Raw genomic sequence first — 15,792 nt, forward strand, 5'->3', positions numbered from 1 at the left:
AATTAAAAAAAAAAAATCAAATGAAGAGTTAATATCAACCTCAATTTACGGCTACCCCGAGCTTAGCTATGGCAAGGGATGCCCGGTCTGCGAACATTTGGTCAAATTATTTGATGTTTGACTCATTCTCTATAGGGCAAAAAAGTGGTTGATTAAAAAATTTAAAAAAATACTAACTTTTAAATAATTCTAAAATATAATATTTGGTACTGGCGATTGTTAAACACTTTTTGTTTGATACTAGTTCCATGACCACCGCCTCTGAGTGAATGGAATAATCATATCCTTGAAGGATATTGGAATTGATATCAGCGATACTGCTTTTAAAACAAGCGGGCACGGAATATTTTAGCAAACCATAAAAACAGAAGTCGATAAATACAGAAGTCAAAGTATTGGAATAAAGACGTTTACCACGCGTTAAGTAGTCAAAATAAGATTCGCTGAAATTTTAAAATTTTGTAGGCAAAAATTAATCTTTACCGATGAATATAAATTCAATTCTGACATTCTGGATTTGTGGCAAAAATATTCGCGAGATTTTCACGGAATTTTTGTTAGTTTCGTGTACCGCGGAAACATTCCAATGTGCTATTTTTCATATAAGCCTGGTCAAAATTATACGTAGAATATCCTGGCTATGTTCTATAAAATACTTATTTCTGATAAGTTAGCTATAAAGTATTAAAATTTCGGATTACCAGCTCAAATAAAAAATTGCGAAAACATTGCTACTTTCGATAGACTGCTATTTAATCACTGCAGAACAATACCTATTGGATAAGTAATCTATAGATTGACAGTCATTCCATACAGATATAGTGCTGATTGGGTTCTCTTGCATTGAGACAGCATCAAGAATAGTCTACTCGTATATATCGATAAATAAATTTTGGGAAAATTTTTAAAAAGTAAACATGCAATACACTTTATGCAAGGCACGTTCAACAAGGTAGATATGATTTCCACATTTCTCTGTTTTGAACTGCAACTAGAATATCAGTTCTTTTCCTTTTATAATAAAATTAAAAGGAATACCGAACGGTGTGCTGTGCGTGCCCAGAACCAGGAAAATAAATTTGGGCGTTATTTTAAGCCTTCTAATTGCTATGGCGGCCGCCGAAGGCGAATGGGTTGGTGCGTGACTACCATTCGGAATTCACAGAGAGAACGTAGGTTCGAGTCTCGGTGAACCACCAAAATTAAGAAAAACATTTTTCTAATAGCGGTCGCCCCTCGGCAGGCAATGACAAACCTTCCGAGTGTATTTCTGCCATGAAAAAGCTGCTCATAAAAATATATGCAGTTCGGAGTTGGCTTGAAACTGTAGGCCCCTCCAGTTTACACCATAAATAGGAGGAGGAGCTCGGCCAAAGACCCAAAAAGGGTGTACGCTCCAATTATATTATAGGTATATTGCAAAGTTAAACGAGAACGTTGTGCAAATAGCAGCGAGAGAGAGTCTTGCGTGTGTGCGAAAATAATTTTAGTGTCAGTGATTTTATTTGCTGCCCATTTTAAGAGGGCGTGTTCGTTCTCCGTAAATAGTCAATAATTTTTCATAACGAAGCTGTGAAATTTTGCCGGAAGAAGAAGAACATATCCAATTTCAACTGAGCCTGACGATTTAGAAATGTATGAATTGAGGGAGATGTGCTTCAATGCACAGCTGGGTTTATTAAATGAAAATTATCCATTACCGAATTGAAGAGAAAATTTCTTACACATGACACAGACCAAATTTCAAATAGTGGTCTAATAAAACCTAAATCAAAATTCGCATATGAATAATAAATTAAAGATTGAAAAACGTGATGTGAATAAAAACAAGAAAATTACCAAATTGGTTTTATAAATGAATGTGTTGCAAATTAGTTAGTACGTAATTTTCTTTAAGAAGGATGTATTGTCACAAATACAAGGTGGCGCAAAATTAATCATCTAACTTTGTTTTTGAATAACTTTTTTTACTTTATTGAAAATTTTAGTTTTGGAAACTTCTTTTTTGACCTTAACGCGCCCCATTGCTAGGCTGTTTGTATACTGCAGTTATCTAGTTCACAAGTGTCAAATATGACTGACTTACGACGCCATTTGCAAAAATTATAAATCTTCCGATAGGGTGATTAATTTTGCGCCATCTTGTACATACAATAAAATGAAAATGCAATAATATATTAACTAAAAAGAATCTAATGAATGAGGAATGCAATTTGAAATATTTTCAGCTTTACAGACATTTTAATATCAAATTCTTTTGAGCAAAAATGGTTATACTAGGCTAATTTCTTTATTTACCCTTTTTGACATAATAGTCAGGTATGAGAGAGTTCGATTGGGGTGTTGTCACTTCTACCTTGTTGAATTGAATGCTTGGCTTTATGTAGAAACACATGTAGAAGTATTAATTTTGTATAAACATTCCCCATATTTACATATGTTGAATGCTGCTGAAGTGACAGTCCTTGGCCGGATATAAATCCGGGTAATGTAGAACCGACTCGTGGAAACGTATTCATTTTGTAATATGTATATGTTATATATATGTATATATAGGTCATAGGACTGCAGCAAATAAATAGATAAATAAGTTGTGGTACACGGTACACTAGGCAGGGCTAGTTTACCCCAGGTAATACCTTTTTGGCAGTTCCGCGGGGAGAGTGGTAGATTGTGGATAAATAAATTGTTTTAACTCCAGAGCCATCTAACGAGAAATGATTTTTGGAAAGATAACTTTCCAAAACTTCCTTCGAGATTTGAGCCATGATGAAAGTTTTAAGTCATTATCTCGACTGCAAAATTTGTACAAGAACGAGAGTCATCTAGAAACTGTTTTAAAAGAGATAAAAATTCAACGCACTTTACTTGAAAAACCCAAGCTTTCAAAGTCTGAGTGGGTATCAACGCATTTTTTCGCACGTGCGTGTGTTTCCAAGTACATACACAATCGCAAGTACGGACACACACACGTTTGGATGTATGCTTTATTTGCCTGTTACCACGGCGCATTTAGCCATTACGAAGAACGCTAATTCGTTTGTGTTAACATTAAATCATAAGTACATACATAGCAAACGTACATACATAAATACATTACATACTATATATACATATTGTTACGTGCATGTGTATATGCGTATAAGCAAAGGAGGAAATACGAGTCCAATCACACCGAATTTTGAAAATACAGATTCCGTGTATGTTGATTTGGTTCTGAGCAGTTGCTACTCTTTTTGCCATTGCCCAACTTAAAGTTCACAGTGAACAAAGTCACGGTTCAACGCGAAGTGAATTCGGCTTTTAAGCCGAACTGAATGCTGAGCGAAGCTTTTGAGCATTTGCATGTGGTTTTCATTTATTGTACAGTGAAACTCACATATCTTGAATCTCATGGGGTTTGAAAATTAATTTTCGATTTAAATGAAATTTTGATGGGTATAGTATGTTGCAAAAAGTGAGTATGTTATTCTATTACATGATAATGAAATCCTAGTAAATCCCGGAAAAAACTTCGCTCTGATATGGGTTTCAACAGTTGTAGGTTTGAAAGAGTTGATTTACACAATATGAATGAAAAACACAAACGTGTTTATGCAAATTTCTGAGTAATTTTCACAATTAAATTATTATTAAAACGAAAATATTTCGTGTTAGAGAAGCTGTACTGTTTTATTGTTAAATACATTCAATATAATTATTTATTTATTTATTTTGTACATGCACGTATTGATATACGCTAGACTTATAACAAAGAAAGACCAAGTCAAAGCAACAGCTAAAACCAGCAGTGCTTTTATTTTTTGCACCTTTTTCTATCTCTATGTCGTTTTTTGTTTAATGAAGGTCAATGTTCGTTCTGAAGTTGACGGTTGTTAATTTTGCTGTTAATTTTTTTGTTGTTGTTAGAATGTGTACAAAAGAAGAGCTAGTGTAGTGCGGAGCCGAATGCGTGCATAGTTTTGTAGGAACTGGCAAGTTTTGAGGACCAAGTTTAGATCTAATTATTGCCTGTTTTGTCTTCTTTTCGACTGGTTTAAATTTTGTGCTTAATTAATTTACTATGTATAAAAAAGCAGGAAATATTGTCTAAGTCTTTATGGCAACAAAACGAGGCATTCTGGTGAGTTCATTGGATTCTTTATGTTTCGTTTTTGTATAATTTAATAAACATTTCTGAAAACAAAAGCAAACTTAAAACATTTGCGTGTAAAGCTTTCAAAAGAAAGTTGCATGCGAATGTATGGGTGTATTCATGTTTTTTTTTTGATCTGTATAAAACTACAGTGGTGGTGATCTAATTAAGAATAAGAATATAATCAGTTTTCATGTTAGCTGTTATTCTTGTGTTAATAGAAATTTTTGGATGAGGTTTTTTGTTTTTAACAGTTTTTTTAATAACAAAAGTTATATTTGTATAATAAGTAATAGAAAATTTAAATAAGATCATAAGTGGTATAATTTTAATTTATAATGAATGTTTTACTAATGGCGCTGCTTGCTAGTGGGGTAAGACTAATAATGATTTTAAACCAATTAATTATTTTATAGGAAACCGCAAAAAATTTTCAAAAATCTATGCGCTGCATTTTTTAAATTAAAATATGTATTTTTTGGTTTGAATTTGCTTATTTACCAAGGCTCACTTATTACACGTTGTGGTACAAGACCAACAACACTGTTGTTGTTGTTGTTGTAGCAGTATCTTTGCCCTGTCAGTGTTATGTAAATTACCGGTCGTCTTCGTCTAGCTCATCTAACGGTAGGCCCAGGAAACTGGCTGTTTCGACGGGTTGGGTCCAGAGGGAGAGAGGTGTTAGATGAGTGGGTTTGTTGGGGCATGTGAAAAGGTGGTTAGTGTCGTGCGGGGTGCCTTCACATGCTGGACATATGTTTAGTATGTCGGGGTCGATTCTGGATAGGTAGGAGTTTAACCTGCTACAGTATCCAGAACGTAATTGTGCCAGGATTACGCGGGACTCTCGGGGAAGTTGGAGCTCTTCATCTGCGATGGGTGGCGGTTGGACTCCGATAACGGCATTCGGGGGTCGGGAGCTTAGGAAGGTGGTAAGGGTCTCCCGATGGATGTCGTTAATGGTCTGTCCGTATACTGTCTGATCCTGGAGTGGTCTGTCTGTTTTGCCCAGGATCTCGTCCACGTAGTTGAGGAAGTGTCTCCTGATGTGCCTAGGAGGTGGCTCGGGCTCGAGCAGGTGTCTGCATGGGTGAGGCCTGCGGTGACACCCTAGCAGAAACTGCTTGCCGAACATTTTGTTGTGCTCCTTAACCGGGAGCATATTAGCCTCATCGTGTAGGTGTTGAATTGGGGACATCAGGAGACATCCTGTCGCGGTCCTAATGGCAATATTCTGGCAGGTCTGTAGCTTCGTCCACTGCGTATCACTGGTTCCAGGCGACCAAACAGGCGCGGCATAGTTGAGAACCGGTCGGCCTATTGCTTTGAAAGTCGACAGCAACATTTCTTTGTCTTTGCCCCAAGTGCTGCCGGCAAGCGACTTGAGGACCTTGTTGCGATTCTGTACTTTCGTTGCAATAGCGGTTGTGTGCGCTGAGAAGGAGAGCAAGCTGTCGAAGGTGACTCCCAGAATTCTGGGATTATTAACCGTCGGTATTGGTGTGTCGTCGACGTGCACCTGAAGTGGCAGCTTGACCTCCTTTGTCCAGGTTGTAAAAAGGGTCGCCGTGGATTTAGTGGGAGAAAGTTTTAAGTTTCTCGCAGTGAAGAAGCGAGAAAGGCGGGCGAGGTAGTCGTTTATCTTAGAGCATAGGCCATCAATGTCATTGCCCGACGCCATTATCGAGCAGTCGTCGGCGTATGAGACCAGTGAGACTCCCTCTGGTGGCTGGGGGAGTTTCGAAATATAGAAATTAAAAAGCAAGGGTGAGACGACACCACCCTGCGGTACTCCTTGCTTTATTTTTCTCTGTTTAGAGGTTTGGTCTCGAAATATCACCGACGAGTGACGACCACTCAGGTAGTTCGCGGTCCACCTCTTCAGCCCTGGCGGGAGTGTCGACTGTAAAATGTCATCTAGTAGCGTGGCGTGGGTGACTGTATCGAAAGCCTTTTGTAAGTCCAACGCTACTAGGACAGTCCTCTCGCAGGGGCGGTTTTGGTTAAGTCCGCGGTTTACCTGGGTGTTTATGACGGTGAGTGCCGTGGTGGTGCTATGCACTCTACGGAAACCATGCTGGTGTGGGGCTGGAGTCAGGTGTTGTGTGAGGAGTGGGAGTAGAAGGGCTTCAAGTGTCTTCACTACTGGGGAAAGGAAAGTTAACGGACGATAAGACTCCCCTTGGTTGGCGGGTTTCCCAGGCTTCAGTAGTGGGACCACTCTCCCTAATTTCCACTTATCAGGAATAATGAGAGTGGCCATGGACAGATTGAAGACCTTTGTGAGGTATTCTACTCCCAATGGACCCAGTTTTTTCAGCATCCGTTAGTCCGTCGGGGCCAATGGCTTTTGTTGGTTTCATTCGTTTGATGGCCCCCTGAACCTCGTCGCTGGTGAAAGTAAGCGGTGCACTGTTGTAGGGCAGTTTGTGCAACCGTCTGGTGGCACAACGTTTGGATCTGTCGACCGGAGGATGCAGTATAAATTGCCGGCTAAAATAGCTCGCGCATCTCTTCGGGTCCGACGAAGTACGACCATTGAAGGTGATATCCACCTTGTCGTTGTGCTTCGTCGGGTTCGACAGGGACCTTACGGTGGACCAGAGCTTGCTCACACCAGAGGTGAAGTTACAGGACACTGTTCTGTACGTTTGATTGTCAAAGCAAAGTATTGAGAAACTTGAAAACAAATAATGAATTCGTCTTGTTTCATTCTGAGCTGACACCCACATGGAGACGGCGAAAGAAAAAAAACAACTCAGCTGATTTACCAACACCACCTTTAATAGATTCGCCTTGGTTATTTACTGAATTGTAAACAAACCAAAACTTCGTTTGTATATGAGCTTTATAAGAAGTATTTCTTCTGCTATTGCTTTTTCAGACGATTTTTAGTAGGCTATAATGTAATTTTCAAAGCTTAAGTCCACGATTTCAAAAGAAAAATCGGCAATTTTCAGTTTGTCTGATGTTGGCTTATTTTGTCTACATAATCATGTTTTTCGTTTTATCTTCGCTGATTTTAAGGTAAATTCTACCAGCTGCCATTTCAATATCCGCCAAGGTTTTGTAAAGCGCGTGGATGCTTCTGCTGACAATTGCTACATATGTCATCCGCGAATGCGAATAATTGGGTAGTTCTGTTTAATAGATGTCCAGTCCATTTTGCATAGCATATCATAAGGTTTAAGATCGTTGATGAAAGCGTATCCTCTTGTCTTACTCCAGTTTTAATTCCGAAGGATACAGATTTATTATCTTGATGTGCAGTCTTCTCTAAAAATGTTGGTATATGTTGGTGATGAGGTAGAATGTGTCTGAAGTTTTTCTTTGGACTAAAATCTGAACTACATGATCATTTGAAACTCCTTTGGTTCATTGTTTTGAACAACTTCGGACAAATGATGGAAGTTCATGCTCAGCATTGACTGCATTTAGTATATCGATGTATTTTTTAAGAACAGCGATCTGAACTAATATAGTTTGACAAAATTGCTTCCGATATTAATTTCTTGTCGCATCTATGTATTAGAAAATTGTGAGAGGAAAGAGAAAATAATATGCACTCATTTAAAGGAAAATGTATAGTCTAGATCTCATTCGGATCCATTTTATCACGATGAAAGATGTGCAGTCTTGTCTTTGCCAAGTAAATACAGGTGTACAAGATATGCTCTGGCTACATCAACCTCCTTTTGAGAGATGGTAATATAAGTAATAAAGGGTGATTTTTTAAGAGCTATAGGAAAGTTTTTCAAAAAAACACACGTAAAATTCAGAAAAATGCATGAAATTTTTATTTAAATCGATAGTACAGTCCATATAATTTAATGTTTGAAGATTATTTCATGCAAATGTTGACCGCGACTGCGCTTCAAAGGGTCCATCCGCTTAGTCCAATTTTGGTATACTCTTTCCAATGTTTCGGCCGGTATCTCACATATAAATGCTTTAATGTTGTCTTCCAATGCGTTAATTGAAGCAGGCTTGTCTGAATAGACATGAGCTTTAACATAGCCCCACAAAAAATAATCTAAAGGCGTTATATCGCACGGTCTGGGTGGCCAATTGACAGGTCCCGAAGGTGAAATAAAATGTTCACCGAACTCGCCTCTCAACAAGTCCATTGTTACGTGTGCTGTGTGGCATGTGGCACCGTCTTGCTGAAACCACATGTCATCCAAGTCAAGCTCTTGCATTTTAAGCAAAAAAAAAGTTGGATATCATTTCACGATAGCGCTCACCATTCCCAGTTACGTTACGATTGGCAGCATCTTTGAAGAAGTACGGTCCAATGATACCTCCAGCCCATAAACCGCACCAAACTGTGACCTTTTCTGAATACATTGGTAGCTCTTGCAATCCTTTTGGCTGATCTTCACTCCAAAATCGACAATTCTGCTTATTTACGTACCCATTGATCCAAAAGTTAGCTTCTTCGCTGAACACAATTTTTCGATAAAAAAGTGGATCTTCGACCAACTTTCCAAGAGCCTATTCACCAAAGATTCTGCGTTGCGATAGCTCGTTCGGCTTCAATTCTTGCACCAGCTGTATTTTGAAAGGCTTCACACCTAAATCCTTTCGCAAAATTTTCCACGTTGTTGAGTAACAGAGCCCCAATTGCTGCGAACGGCGACGAATCGATAATTGAAGGTCATCATTAACACTGGCCGATACAGATGCGATATTTCTTCAGTTCGCACTCTATGTAAGCGTGTTGCTGGTTTGATGTCCAATAATGTAAATTTGGTTCTAAATTAGTCAGAATAGCTCGAATAGCCGCTTCAGGTCGATTAGCCGGTCGATTAAACTGACCATAAAATGGAAGAAGCGCGCGATAAACTTTCTTAACAGAACACGCATTTTTACAATAAAATTCAATGATTTGCAAGCGTTGTTCGTTTGTAAGACCATTCATGGTTAAATTATAGACCAAACTGAAGATGTTTGACAGTGAAACAAAACACGAAACGTGCGTCAGCTGTTTAAACCAACTGTTTAGAAAAATAATAGCTAAAAAATCACCCTTTTCTCCTGATGTCTACTTTGTGAGAAAATAATGCAGAGATTAAAAAAAAATAGTAAACTTGTAAATATTTTTTTATTTGTGAATGCATGTAATCATAATACTATTTTAATATATTATTAGAAATCTAATCAATCAATCTTTCAGAAAGATTCCACTCTGTTAGTTAGTAAACCATGCAAATTAAAAAAAAATTTTTTTCTGTGTTAACTGCAGTTAAAAACACCATTATCAGTTAGTTGACGACCACCGTTAAAACCTTTTCGGATGTTTTAGAAAAACCAAAATGATTATTTAATGCTAATTCTTATTGAATTGAATATGTAAACACAAAACCTGTAGTCATATTTATTGTATATTACCTTACCTGTAGCTCATTTGTAAACTCGATTTTCTTGGTTTCCAACCTAGTCTCCTCCGTTAGATCTCTTCCTACTGCTACGATTGAACAATTTAAACTTCCAACGTAATTGACGTTTCTTTGGGAGGGCAACATACCAGCTACCTTGGACCGATTAAGTTCTTGCTATTTATCAATTATATTTCTACTGTGATGAATTATTATAAAAATGTTTGATATATACCAAGGATGTGAAACTTTAAGTCGAACGATTTAATCGAAGAATTTGACCACCTAAATATTAAGAAATGTAAAATGTTGTTCTTTTAACAAATAATAAAATACGTAATTACAGAAAAAGAACAAGTTCATCAATTTGTTAGGTTAGGTTGCAATGGATACCAGACTAAACTTTATTCTTCATATTAACGTCACTGTCGCATCTAACTATAAAGCCAGGATAGAAAAGGCCAGGCTTAATCAAGTTGTCCCGATCTGGATGTGCGTCCCGATCTCGAAGCTGTGGTCGCACCCACCGTCTATGTCTACCATAAATTCTATTAAAACCCTCTTTCGCTTCAATAAGCATTCATTCCTTAATATACATATTTCGCAACCAACAAAAACCTGTGTATAAATTTAATATTTGATTTCATGCCAAGAACATCTGTGCTCTTGTTTATATGCGACAATACTTTCATTGAGGCATCACGATACGTTTTTAACGTCACGTTGGTCAAATGTGTTGCCGCAACGGACTCATTGTGATAGGCCTATAAGTATACATGATAAGTTTATATTTTTTGTGAGAGCGAATTTTCTTTTTAAAATTCATGAAATAAGTGACTAAATTAGTTTTTTTTAGTGATGTTTTTTTAATATGACGGGAGGAATTATATGTAATATTAATTTAGATTTCATAAACGCTTTTTAGATTTCAAATAAAAGGACTCTCGTTCGGTACAGTGATAGCGAAACTGACCATTCTTCTGTAGAAATAAGCACTGATAATAGCACAATAAGAAATAACAAGCACTGCTTTCTCGGAACGTATGGAATGCGTATCTGTAGACACAGTAAAAGACAATGAAGAAGAGTCATGAGTTGAAAAAAGAAGTTACAAAAAGCTAAAACTATTGCCTGGAAAGCTACAAAATATGAAGAATCGCAATACAAGTATTCTTCCGAATCTATGTGCAAATAAATTGTGTGGAAATCTGTATGTGTAGCAAAAGTTCATCGAGTCACATCGGCCAGCATGTCAACAAAATACGACATAAAGCCTAGGCTGGTTGGTTGCCTTTGTCCATGATGAACAATAGCGTAAGAAGGCGTAGAGGAGGTAGTAATAAAAAGCAGGTTAGCTATAATTACGTAATTAATTGCTATAATAAATATTAGTCTCAAAGTATATCAACAATTTCTGATGAAAACTCTTCATGAATCACAAAAAGAGTTAGCATATGTGAGAAATTGCAAAACTTGTTTGAAAAAATGTAATGCTTAAATAAAGAGATTCACACCTTATAACAATAATCTAGTGTGGCCGACGTAGTACTTGTGAACTCTTTTTTTTGAACATTTAGCAGCAGTTTCTTCGCATTATATATCTCTATCTTCTCAAGAATTGAGACACTTTGGGCGTAAAATAAACATTTCGGCCTCGAATAAGATCCTACCTGCAGTCTAAGCACATCCTTCTGAGTTTTTTATTACAGCAAAAATTCTGCGTATAATAGGTGCCTGAAAAAGCGGCTACTAATATCGTTCATAATTAAGACGAAAAGTAGGGGGCCCAAAGGACAAAGGGACTTCAGGTACCGCAGAAGTGGTAATGAAGGGAGCAGAAGATTCACCCTCAATTGCAGGAAGATCTTTTACTTAAATGTGAATAATTTTAATAATTAAAGGAACACCGAGTGAAAGCGAAGAAGACCCAATTTACAATTACTTTTACGATTGAACGGGAGGACGACAATTATTTGAATTAATATTAAAACTCCGTTAAAAGCTTGAGAACAAATTTTGGAAAATTAAGCAAACTTTTATGTTTCATTTCATAGAAAAACAAAGTTCTACATGGCTTTAGTAAATGTTGGTGAATAGAAACAGCCTCGGACATTGAAATCGGGGTTTGGAGTTTTTCATTTATAAATACATTTTTCCTCGCTTTACACGGTACTCGTTTAGTACGTTATCGATCTTACAAAGTTTTTAGTTTGAAGTTTAATAATAAATCATAATAAAGAAAACTCAAATAAATGAGCATTTTAAACTTACACACATTAATTATATCCATATATAAATTTATACATCTGGTAATACTTTTATATAGTGTACCAAATCTATGCGTGATTGTGAAATCACTATCCCGTGATGAAAGGAACTTAAAGCCTTTAGTAGAAGACTTTAAGAATTTAATAAAAGAATAAGTGACAGCAATGAAGCAATATGAATATTTGAATCGTGCTAGCAAAGAGCTAAACATACCAGAGCTTTCATTGCAAAAAAAAAAAAGAAAAAAAAAATTGAAGGTATTTTATTTTTTACCATTTCATTTATGCGTACTACGTATATTTTAATTTTAGTTTGTATATTAAAAGTGTTGAATAATTTTTGTTTTGTTTATGTTTTTTATTGAATTACTTGGCATTAGAAATCTTGTAAGGAGGGTGCTGTATGTATTTACGTTTATTCAATGTTTCAAATGAATGGACGTTTTAAGGGGGGAGCCTGCTTTAGAGGCTCCAAAAAACGATTTTTGTTTTTGCATAAATGTCTTCCCAAACTATCCAAGAATGTGTCCTCAAAATTTCAGAAACAAATTCAAAATATTTTCGGATTTAAAGAAGTTACAAAAACTTTGACGCGCGTTTCTCGGTTTTTTATTTTTACAATTTTTCTTGATTGGCGGGAAAGATAGGGAAAAAGGTAAACGTTCTATCGAAACGAGATAACATTGATTGTATTCGGAACTAAATTTTCTTCTAGTTAAACCTAAAAAAACCTGAAGAAAGTTATGTTTAACCCACTTTTTAAACAATCTAAAGTGAATTTGTTTTTTCAAAAAAATGATTTTTTTTTAATTATCGAAAAATTGTTGAATTTCTCACTTTTTGTTTGTTTTCTGAAGCCTGTAAATCAGGCTCCCCCCTTAAGTTTCTTATACGCCCTATCGAGTGGATTACAATTTTGGCAAATGGCGTCTTACGTCAGTCATATATATGACACTTGTGAACTAAACAGCTACAGTATACACACAGAAAGTCAATCTAGCGAGTAAATGTCAAAATAACGATTTTCTTTACTCAAATTCATATTTTTATTTAGCAAAAAATTTATTCAAAAACCAAATTGGATGATTAGTTTTGCACCACCTTGTGATTAAACTGCTCTTTTTGTGATTTATATATTGCTCTTATAAAATATACTTGTTAAGAATATATCTAAAATAATATTAAGTTCATAAAACTGATTCGTTAGTTATAGCTACAAAAGTCGTGATATAATTACGTAAAGAAAATTTTACACGCAGCAAGAATTTTGAATTCAAATTGCAAGACCAGTCATTTTGATTGGTCTGGTAAATGTAGTCTTAAATGGCTGTCGCGCCAATCATGAAGAAGAAAAGTCTGTATCGTTAAAGAGGGATTATTGGGGAACCTTGAATCCGCTGTACTAACTATGTTCTTGCGATTAATATCTACATGATAAAAACCTAGTTGAAGCATCGTCTACCCACCATTAAAAAATTTTATTTCAACCTTGGTCACAAATTACTTGATCTTTAATATTGAAGAGAAATTTGTAGACATACATGAACTATAAATATTGAATAATTGTGATATTTCCATTGGCAACACCGCGCACCGTTTTGATTATTTGGTCGATTTATATTTTTTTCTATGTGTTCACAAAACGTTGAGGGTGAATAAGCATGCTACGATTATTATGAGTTCAACTTGTTTGTTCTGTCATTGCCTTTGCTTAACTGCCTTTTTCGTGGCATTGCCATTTTTGTAGACTATGTACCACTATTAAAGCATGTGCATGCGAAAGAACATACAAACGCACATATTCATTCATACAAGCAAAAGCGGTTATTAACTCCGAGTTGCGTGCTTGTATATGTATGCTTGTAGTGCGTTTGTTTATGAGGCAAAACGTTTCAAACAACAAATGCAAATGGAGGAGAGGGAGGTACTAATAACTAAACAAGTATGGGGTTTTCCGAATTATGCAGATAATTTCTCGACGTTGACAACATTGGATAAAGCGTGAAATCTTTCCATATGTCAATGGAATACATGATAACGAACGTGTACCAAGAAGATGCCTTGGAAAGCGAGGTGAGAAGTTAGGTTAGGTTAGACTTGGTTGATCCTGTAGATCGCACATAGACTAGAAATTGATCCATAGTGAGAAAAACTGATCCATTTTAGTGGAAAAAACTGATTCTTTCAACAAGACTGTACCGAGAGTGACTACGGCAAAATATTCCAATTTTTATTTTTTTTAAATATTGGCTTCCGGAAAATTGTTTGGATATTATAGGTGCCGCTATACCGCAATGGCCCGACAGCTTAAGAGCAAAAGGCAATAATAATGAATATTTTTTAGTTTTTCAGAATTATTATTAATTATTAAAAATACCAAAATTACAATAAAATATAAAACGCGTTCCTAAATAACAGTGTTTTTGTTGTCGTTGTTCTATCATTATAATCATTCTCCATACATGTGCGGGGAATGCTGCTGGAGTGACAGTCCTTGGCCCAATATAAATCCGGGTCGTTCCGATAACGTAGAATCGACTGACGTGGGAACGTAATAATAGTGGTAAATGATGCTAATGATAGACTATCTAAATACTAAAAAGCAACAGTATCTAGGATTAAATAAAGTTTTAACACTAAAGCAGGTTATTTTTTTTTGTACTTTGGGTTGGTGCGTGATTACCATTCGGAATTCTCAGAGAGAACGTTGGTTCGAATCCCGGTGAAAAACATTTTTCTAATAGCGGTCGCCCCTCGGCAGGCAATGGCAAACCTCCGAGTGTATTTCTGCCATGAAAAAGCTCCTCATAAAAATATCTGCCGTTCGGAATCGGCTTGAAACTGTAGGTCACTCCATTTGTGGAACAACATCAAGACTCACACCACAAATAGGAGGAGGAGCTCGGCCAAACACCCAAAAAGGGTGTACGTGCCAATTATATATATGTATATATATATATGCAAACTTTTTTCATGAATTTCTCAACGCTGTTTCTGCGTTTTTCCTTCATAACCTTGTTAGTTTATGTTAAAGAATTGAGCGAACGAGTTAATTTCCCCGGCGGAGTGATTTGTTCAAATGGTTATCAAACGCCTGTTCCTAAATAAAAAAAAACTACGGTTCACAAAGAAAAATTACTTGCTCATTAGAATTATGTGATTTCCGGCGATGAGCCTAAAAGAACAGTAAACACGAAACGTGCTAAACTTAACACATGTCTTATCTGAAGTGGAACTTATCTAAACTATTCTGTGTAAATTTGCCATAAAATCTTGCAAATACACCGATATATGCATATGCAAGTTCATATGGCACCGGATGGTTATTAACCTTTAGATGTAGCCCAAAATAAACAAGACTGAGCTAAAATATAAACGACAGGAACTTTGTTCTGACAACTTCGAGCTTATTTATTCAAAATAGTCCCCTCTGGCCTTGATACACTGTTTTGCGCGATTTAAAAGCTTTTTGAAAGAGTATTTCAGGTTATTGACCGGGATGTCCTTCAGGATGTCCGTACAAGTCCTTTGGATGTCCTCTACGGACCCAAAAAGTTTTCTTTTCATGGCCAAATGCAATTTTCCGAATAGGTAGAAGTCACAGGGAGCCATATCAGGCGAATACGGTGAGTGATTGATGGTTAAAATTCGATTTCTAGTAAAAAAATCTGTCACAAGAGTAGATCGATGAGATGTTGGATTATCATTCAATAAGCGCCTTCTAGGTATTCAGGGCGAATTCGACGAATGCGATGCATCAAACGCTTCAAAATGTGAAAATAGAAAATTGCACTGACGGTTTGGCCCGTTGGCACGATTTTCTTGTCGACAATTCGCTTGCAATCGTAAAAAACAAAAAAAAAAAACATCAACTTGATTTTTGACTTCTCCAAACGCGATTTTTTGGGTGATGGCTCGTCTGGGGGCTTCCATTCGGCACTTTGACGCTTAGTTTCAGGTTCATGCTGGAAACGCCACGTCTCATCACCAGTTACAATGATGTAAAGGAAGT

At 36.5% G+C, this 15,792-nt stretch overlaps 1 protein-coding gene across 4 annotated transcripts in view; it reads left to right on the top strand.

Annotated features, from left to right (window-relative positions):
• Positions 1-15,792, top strand: part of LOC128864295 (brain tumor protein) — a 54,063-nt gene that overhangs the window by 11,604 nt on the left and 26,667 nt on the right. Inside the window, exon 1 of one of the 4 annotated variants that reach the window (XM_054103894.1) lies at positions 4,002-4,123. The exons of the other annotated variants lie outside the window; for them this stretch is intronic. The gene's annotated coding sequence lies outside the window, so the exon portion shown is untranslated. Of the gene's footprint in view, positions 1-4,001; positions 4,124-15,792 lie in introns of those variants that run through there. 4 annotated transcript variants of the gene reach the window in all.

This window comes from Anastrepha ludens, chromosome 5, assembly GCF_028408465.1.
Source record: "Anastrepha ludens isolate Willacy chromosome 5, idAnaLude1.1, whole genome shotgun sequence".
Classification (NCBI taxonomy): domain Eukaryota; kingdom Metazoa; phylum Arthropoda; class Insecta; order Diptera; family Tephritidae; genus Anastrepha; species Anastrepha ludens.